The sequence below is a fragment of the Cherax quadricarinatus genome, chromosome 39 (assembly GCF_038502225.1).
Source record: "Cherax quadricarinatus isolate ZL_2023a chromosome 39, ASM3850222v1, whole genome shotgun sequence".
In the NCBI taxonomy this organism is placed as follows: Eukaryota; Metazoa; Arthropoda; class Malacostraca; order Decapoda; family Parastacidae; genus Cherax; species Cherax quadricarinatus.
In genome coordinates, this window is record NC_091330.1 from 4480935 (window position 1) to 4490066 (window position 9132).

General features: G+C 43.7%; 1 long non-coding RNA gene across 1 annotated transcript in view; it reads left to right on the forward strand.

The window, feature by feature from the left end:
* The window catches only part of LOC138853760 (uncharacterized), a 265120-nt gene extending 256447 nt beyond the window's left edge, over positions 1 to 8673 (forward strand). The window contains exon 3 of the long non-coding RNA XR_011392909.1: positions 8142 to 8673. This is a non-coding gene — a long non-coding RNA (uncharacterized lncRNA). The remainder of the gene's footprint in view (positions 1 to 8141) is intronic.
* Positions 8674 to 9132: the final 459 nt, after the last annotated feature.

The following is a 9132-nucleotide window of genomic DNA, read 5'->3' on the forward strand; positions in this document are numbered from 1 at the left end:
TAAACATGTAATGTTTACTGAGATGTGTGCGCGCCCTCGGCACAGAATGTTTTCAAGAGCAATAACTCTGTTTTATTAATAAACAAGCTTGCTTCCAAAATCCAATAGAATCTTAAACAAGAAATAGAAGATTTGACAGTACCACACTATTGTACAAATTCGAAAACCAGGCAGGAGTAACAGGGAATGCACTACAGTGGATAAATAAGTACCTAACAGGAAGCAGTTATGCTGAGAGATAAAGCACTCAGATGTGCGAAAGTAAACAGCCAGGGAGGCTCTCAAAGATCTGTTCTTGGGACCTAGACTATTCGAGAAAGAATAGCATCATACCTATCAACTTATACACACGAAATAATGAGAGTATGAACATATTACTAAAGCCACAAAGAGAAAAAAATTGAACAGGTTGCCGGAATGTTTAAAAAAAAAAATGTTGGTAAAATTCAACTCCTGTAAATGTGATGATATGAAGAGAGGAAAGTAGATTGGTCAGGACATATCACGTGACAAAATTAAGTAAATGAACAATAAAAAAGGACCTGGGGTGAACATCACACCCAACCTATCCTCCTGGTGAACATACGGATAAAACAAGGCCATCATACAGAACACTAGCAAATCCAAGGATTTCCTTTAGAAATCTGAACAAAGAATCTTTCATAATGCTATTCACTGGGTACAAAAGACCGCTCCCTGAATAAGAAGAGCCATCGTTAACCCCCATACTTGGAAAAAACACATGAAGAAAATATAGAACTTTCGAAGATTTATCACCAGAGAAGAACCGAAGCTGAAAAACAAAAGACGGATACGAATACGTAGAAACACATATACGAAGAAAATCCGGAACAGCTGTGCCACATAAATATCAGGAAACACTTTCACAACTTCAAATAGATAACAAAGTGGAACGGTATCGTAATACGATTGAAAACAAACCACGGAAAGGGTGGGGTATGAACCCTTGGGTTCCGTTCCGTGATTCGAAGTGGAACGGACTCGAGAACGACATAGTGGAAACTAAGACGGTACACAGCTCCAAATAAAAACATTGTGTCAGGACTTGCCATATCTGAAACGGTCCACTGTAAGAGTCAACCTGTATCACTGATAATAAACTTAATACCGTGTACAGTAAAAAAAAAAATCCTTAATTCATAGTAACCTAGGTGGTCGTCAGGACTCCTTCACGGTAACCTAGATAGTCGTCAGGACTCCTTCACAATAACCTAGGTGGTCGTCAGGACTCCTTCACGGTAACCTAGGTAGTCGTCAGGACTCCTTCACAGTAACTTAGGTGGTCGTCAGGACTCCTTCACAGTAACCTAGGTAGTCAGGACTCCTTCACAGTAACCTAGGTAGTCGTCAGAACAGAATAGAAAGTGAAGCGATGCTTTCTGAAAATTTTCACCAATACCACCTGATCAAATGGATGAAAGGACAGAAGTGCATACAATGAGAACGCTTTTTGCTAAATACGTCTCAGTCCTGAGACCTTGATCACCGCAAATGAAGAGAGAGAAAACAGTATGTATAATGGAGAACGCAAGTCATTGGTGAAGGTCGGGTGAAGCAGTCAGGTCATCTAATTGCTATGTAACGTACCAGCAGCGTGGAATAGTTTCATGTGTGCTAGGGGGTAGCTGACATGATGTATTGGTCAGTGTTTCGGTCTGTGGTGTCATGATTTTAGAAGTAGTAATTAAGGATGTGTGAATACAGTGTAATCTATCCCTGTTGTACTCTCAGTATCAGTATTTGTATATTGTTCCAGTCACGGTATTATGCCTTATTGTCATTGCGAACTTTATCTTATTGACTCAACTTATTGTGAACTCTCTTCCGAATAATTCTGAGGCTATATTGTATGACTCTGATGTTGTTGGCGTCTTAGAGTAAACATACAATGTGTTGACTTGGGGCTGTGCTCTGTGGCCTTGACGGAGCCACTTACCTGCTGTTCCTCATATGGTCACCGGGTTTTTGTCTGTGTTATCCCGTGTATGTGATATCTTGGGATACTGAAAGGTAGTGATCCAGTTTTGTATATATATGGGATGTAAAGTCTCGCTCCGGTAAGTCGGTGGATGCTTGGTCACGTAACTGTAAGTCTTGTGTCAAGAGAAATCAGATTTCTTGAAGTGCGAACCGCCCCACCCTCCTGTTTGTGCTTGTATGTGTGTTTTTTTTTTTTTTAACTTGGTATGACAGTGTATTAAGTGTTTATGTTTATACTCGTTTTCATTGTGTGTATTTGTTCATGGTTATGAGCGGTGAATGACAGTGTAGTCAAAGCGCCCAGCAAATGTCACTATTACTACGTTTGTATGTGTGTATAGTTATCTTTTGAGTTTGGTAGGAAAATAAGCTCTGTATGAGTGCATGTTTTTATTTTTTTTTTTTAGGTAGGTACAGGAGTAGAGCCATGCTCGTGTTGTCTCGCCTCCCGTGTTATATCTGCCGTACAATTTTTTTCAAATTGCCAGTAGTTGTAGCACCTACTTACTCCTTTCCATTCCATTATTCCAATAATGTGTGTGTGTGTGTGTGAGAGAGAGAGAGAGAGAGCTAACGTGCGTGCGTGCTCGTCCATGTTTATGTGTGTGTGTCTAATTAACTATTTGTGATGTGTGTGTAAGTGCACACATGCATGTCATTAAAGCCGTGCACGTGCACTGTTAATGACACGTGGGTACACCTGGAGCTAGTAAACCATAAACCAAACACAGATATTTAATCTTGCGTGGATATCAGCCGGTCAGGGTCCCCCATGGAGAGGCAAGCAGGAAAGACAGAAATGAATATGTAAGAAAAAGAAGGGCTGAAAGATAATCTGATAATAATACTGAGCCAAAGACCAAAACAGAAGCAAAGTTACAGCCACATACGAAAGAAGGCGAATGTGAAGGAGCAAATTAAAAGACGGAGGAAAGGATGCTGACGGAGACTGACAGAGAAGAAAAAGATCGAGAAGTCTTCACTTGAAGAGGGTAGAGGATAGAAGGCACAGACAGAATCAGACCAACAGGTACTGCAAGGTATTAAGAAGTGATGAGACTCCTACATGAGCTGAATGTAACAAAATCAATGGAACAACATATCTCCACGAATGCTGAGAGAAGGGGCAAAACAACTATGTGATCCTCTAGCAAAGGTATCAGCCAGTCTCTTCATTTAGGGCAACTGCTAGAAAATCGAAAAAATGGCAAGAGGCCCTAAATTAAAAGCCAGTAGTCTAACATGCATACTTTCAAAAATTCTGGAGAAGATAGTAAGGAAACAGATATTAGGATACTTGGAGAAAAGATAATTCTTTACAAAAAAAATGGATTTAGGGATGGAAAATCCTGTCTTAGGAACTGTCTGGAATTCTAGGACAGTCACAATAATGCAACAAGAAAGGTGGATTCTAGACTAGTCTAGAAACTAGAAAACGAGCAGGACTAAAAGGCAGAGGATCGGCGTTAGGACCGCTGCTGTTTTTAATATACGTGAATGACTTAACAGAAGGGATTGAGTCCTGTGTGTCACTTTTGCTGACAACGTATAACTATTGAGAAGAATAAGAAGGTAACACTCCAGAGAGACTTCATCAGGCTGGAGATGTGGTCAAACAAGTGGCTACTCAGGTTCGCCCAAGTAAATACAAGTTCATGCGCTTTCGAGAAGGTGAGGGCAGACCGGACACAGAGTACAACATCAGCGGAGAGAAACTGCAGATATCATATTTACACTTGAAGCTGCAAAATGAGTTTGCTTCCACAGCCTCATCCAAGTCCTTCCACTTTTCAATCACCCTCATACCTCTGGCTTAGCTTTGTATGTGTGTGTGTGTGTGTGTGTGTGTGTGTGTGTGTGTGTGTGCACTCACCTAGTTGTACTCATCTAGTTGTGGTTGCAGGGGTCGAGTCACAGCTCCTGGCCCCAACTCTTCACTGGCCGTTACTAGGTCACTCTTCATGTTCCACGAACTTTATCATACCTCTTCTTAAAGCTATGTATGGATCCTGCCTCCACTACATCACTTCCCAGACTATTCCACTTCCTGACAACTCTGTGGCTGAAGAAATACTTCCTAACACCCCTATGATTCATCTGAGTCTTCAGCTTCCAACTGTGACCCCTTGTTGCTGTGTCCCCTCTCTGGAACATTCTGTCTCTATCCACCTTGTCGATTCCTCTTGGTATTTTATATGTCGCAATCATATCCCCCTATCTCTCCTGTCTTGCATTGTCGTCAGGTCGATATCCCTTAACCTCTCCTCGTTGGGCATTTCCCTTAGCTCCTGGACTAGTCTTGTTGCAAACCTTTGCACTTTCTCTAATTTCCTTACGTGCTTGCCTAGGTTCGTGTGTGTGTGTGTGTGTGTGTGTGTGTGTGTGTGTGTGTGTGTGTGTGTGTGTGTGTGTGTGTGTGATCGTATAAAGCTGAGTACACAGTACACACAAGAAAATGGTGACCATGTCATTTTCTCCCTGGGAAGATCAAACAGAGAAACTCAGTGTTATCAAGTTGATGTACCCGGGAAGACACATCATCGCTACCACCAACACCAGCACCACCAACACCAGCACCACCAACACCAGCACCACCAACACCAGCACCAGCACTACTAGTGCACTCTCCAACATAATTACCACTGCCACTACGAAAACTACTGCCACCACTCTCACCCACCACCACCACTTTCAACACCACCACCCACCACCACTTTCAACACCACCACCCACCACCACCACCCACCACCACCACCCACCACCACTTTCAACACCACCACTTTCACCACCACCCACCACCACTTTCAACACCACTTTCACCACCACCCACCACCACTTTCAACACCACCACTTTCACCACCACCCACCACCACTTTCACCGCTACAGTTTTATAGTTTTGCTTGGTCTAACCTACTCAAACTAGCATAACCTAACCCAGAGTAACTTAATCTTGTAACGAAAAAAATAGCATTTTGAGGAGAACAAGAAGAGGTGGAATAGTAAACGTTGTACAAAACGCCATCACTGGCGATTCCAAATGGAAACCTAACGAGCTCAACACCTTACTGAAGCCTCCCAACACATTCTGAAACACTTCGTTACTTCACGTACTCAACTCATCCTGTGTGATCCAGTCTGACATGGAATACATAAATAACCCGCACATAGAAGAGAGGAGCTTACGACGACGTTTCGGTCCGACTAAGACCGACTTGGGTTATTTGTGTATTGTTCCAGTCACGGTATTGCGCCTTTTTTTTTTTTTTTTGCTATTTCTGACAGAAAAGCCTGGATAGCTTTTCTTTCTATAGTACAAGGCTGGCAAAAAGGGTACGATACGGTACGGAACTCCGTACGGTACAGCTGATTTTTTTCATTTGAAAATGTACGGTACTAAATGACAGGACGGTATTTCTGACAGGTTAAGAAAAACGAAAATAGAATTACTGTACCGTAGCACCATCTTTTTACCAGTGTAACTATCATATGGAATGGAGTTACCGTTCACTGTAGGCGTACCCACAGTGAACACTGTCATATAGGATAACCTCTCACTGCAGGACGCGGATGCTGACAGATTAGTTAAAGGAATTCCGTAAGACCTTTAACAAAAGGTGTGTGTGTGTGTGTGTCAGTATATATTCGCTAAGAGTTTATGTTAAAACCTATTTCAGAGATCAAAGCATTTTTGACTGAGGGCGAAGAAATGACATGCAGCCTGAATGACCCTCATAAGAACATAAGAATGTAGGAACACTGCAGAAGGCCTACTGGCCCATACGTGCAGAAGGCCTACTGGCCCATAGACTTTAAATCCCAAACAGCGGCAACGGATTTCGCACCGTGACAAGCAAGTATTAACCACAAACATGAGCGATATCTGATTATAATTTTAATTTCGTTCTTCACCGCGTGGATCGCTTCTCAGGAGATGTGGCTGCTGATGTTTAGAACGTTTCCACCAACGGCGATAAAAACGTAATTGGGCAGAGAGCCGTGATTTAATGGATAACTCCATTTTCAAGACTAGGAAAAAACCGCAGGGGCTTTCAGCAACGGTAAGACGAGGAGGTAAGTGGGTGGGTGGAAGCTGACTGGTTTTTGATGGAGATGGGGGGGTGAAGGGGTGTTGCTGGACAATGTTGATGTTTGTCTTGCTGGTAGTGTATTGTTTTATTAGCGATGGTGGTGATAGTGCTTGGCTGTGTTGCTGTGTGTGGTGGTTGACAGTGTTGCTTAGTGTTGTTATTATTTATTATTACTAGTTATTATTGCTATTGTTGTTTTTCTGATGTTATTGTTGGTGGTGTGAGTCGGTTCGATGGTACAAGGACAGACATGGATAGCGTGGATGATTTATATATTGTGTGATGGGTATTCATCAGTAGAGTGACACGGGAAGTGGAACAACCGTCCCTTGGGTGCTCCACTGGTAGAAGATTCACGCTCTAGGAACACCTGCCACACCAGTGTTCCACGTGGTGTGGCATAAGAGGCGTCGCACGAGAGTTCCACTGGTGGGCTCATCCGCTAGTGGAACACCAGTCACACGGGTCTTCCACTAGTACAGTGAACCCACTAGTGGAACACCAGTCACACAGGTCTTCCACTAGTACAGTGAACCCACTAGTGGAACACCAGTCACACGGGTCTTCCACTGATACTGTGAACCCACCAGTGGAACACCAGTCACACAGGTCTTCTACTAGTACAGTGAACCCACTAGTGGAACACCAGTCACACAGGTCTTCCACTAGTACAGTGAACCCACTAGTGGAACACCAGTCACACAGGTCTTCCACTAGTACAGTGAACCCACTAGTGGAACACCAGTCACACGGGTCTTCCACTGATACTGTGAACCCACCAGTGGAACACCAGTCACACAGGTCTTCTACTAGTACAGTGAACCCACTAGTGGAACACCAGTCACACAGGTCTTCCACTAGTACAGTGAACCCACTAGTGGAACACCAGTCACACAGGTCTTCCACTAGTACAGTGAACCCACTAGTGGAACACCAGTCACACGGGTCTTCCACTGATACTGTGAACCCACCAGTGGAACACCAGTCACACAGGTCTTCCACTAGTACAGTGAACCCACTAGTGGAACACCAGTCACACAGGTCTTCCACTAGTACAGTGAACCCACTAGTGGAACACCAGTCACACAGGTCTTCCACTAGTTCAGTGAACCCACCAGTGGAACACCAGTCACACGGGTCTTCCACTAGTACAGTGAACCCACCAGTGGAACACCAGTCACACGGGTCTTCCACTAGTACAGTGAACCCACCAGTGGAGCACCAGTCACACAGGTCTTCCACTGGTGCGGTCATCCGCTGAGGTCGTACATGCCAAAGTTGGTCATATGTTAAAATCGCCTACATACCCAGATCCCTCTTCCTTTTCGTGCAAAGACCGAAAAATGAGAGCAAATAGTGGTCTGTGGGGTCCTTGAAATACCAAGCTTTCACAGAAACAAGTACTGTGTGTTGTTTCTTGCACAGACCAAACGTAATGAGCATAGAGGCGTTTTGTTTTCGTGTATTTGCTGCAGTGTACATAAAAAGGTTATATACGCTCTTGTAGAGACCCCTAAAACAAGGTTTTGTCTTTGCGTTTTAATGTCTCTTAGAGGCCAAGTTGGTGTGGCAGGCTTACAACGTGTCTGTTATGATTGATATGTTACAAGACCACAAGAGGAGGTAGAGGATCAGTGACGCCCAGTGTATAGCTTCGAGTGGTGTATATCTCTGTACATAACTCCCAACGGATGTTATACACCAGAGGTAATCCGTAAAGAAATGAAAGGAAAGGTCCAAGTCCTTGAATCAAGAGTCCTTGAAGGGCATTGTAAAGGAGCTTGGCTTGCGCGTGTCATAAAGGCGGAGCTCCACCGGCAGCTCCCACACAAAAGTTTTCTTATTAAAGGCGTTGTGGATGAAGTCGTACTGTGTATAACGTGAGGTTGGAGCATCGATGATGTCGGGAAGGGTGGAGTGATGGGCGTAAGCGGTGTAGTGATTGGTGGGAGGGGTGGAATAATGGAAGGGAGAAGTAATGACCCTCAAAGCACCATCACTCATATTAGCTAAGACGTTTGTATATCCACCTTGACAATGAGTTCTCTCAGGTGTGTCCGGGGGTCGCTGACGTGCCAGGGCGTCGAACCTGCAAGACGACACCGGGAGACGAATCCACGAAACGAACCCCAATGGACTGTCCTGTGAAACGAACCCAGTAGGCAAACCCGTGAGACGAGTCCACTTTGACTCCTGACTTGTGCTCAACTTGCCTTGAGTCAGCAAAACTTGATTAGTGCTGATTAGTAGAAGCAGTCTTGGTTTCGTGACGTCCACGCTGGCTGTCACACGGCCGGTTTATGTATTTAAAGGTATATAAATGTAGTTTAATTTTTTTAAGTATATTTTACAGTTTTGTTGTCTTGCTCTGTGATGAAGAATATATCTTTGTAAATTCCTTTTTTTCTGTATATGGCATGGTAATTCCCAAGTAACGATGGTAATTCCCAAGTAACAGGTTTCACGTAGTTGATGAATCTGTAATGGAATATTTGACGATTTCTTCCTTGCCTCGACCAAAGTTTTCTCCCTCAAACTGATACATTTCATCACTTTTTGTACGAAACCCGCCCTGTGTCATGAAATATGTCAAGGAAACATAGCTATCTTTTGTTCGTAATATGTAATAATAAAATTATACCTCTTTACTCTTCAACTGTTACCCCCCTCCTTTTTTTTTCGTTCTCGCTGCTTTCCTTACTCTTAACAGCAAAACAGACTAACATCAATCACTTTTGTTGGCAATTGAGGTTGTGTCGTCATTCTGAACACCGCCGTCCATGGACCCAAGATGCTTAACCTGTTCAACGACCCGGACACTTCTTACGAGCCTCTCACAACCAAGTGGACACTTTAACCGAAACTTCCCTGCGCCAAACTCGCCACATCCTAGAGAGCTCGGAATAAGAGAAGAAACTTCTATACATACCATTCCCAGAAACCCAAGATCTGCCACAATGTATAGTTTTCCCAAGACACACAAACCAGGAATTTCATTGAGACCCATCTTATCTGGACTAGGTAGCGCCTCTCCCCACAACC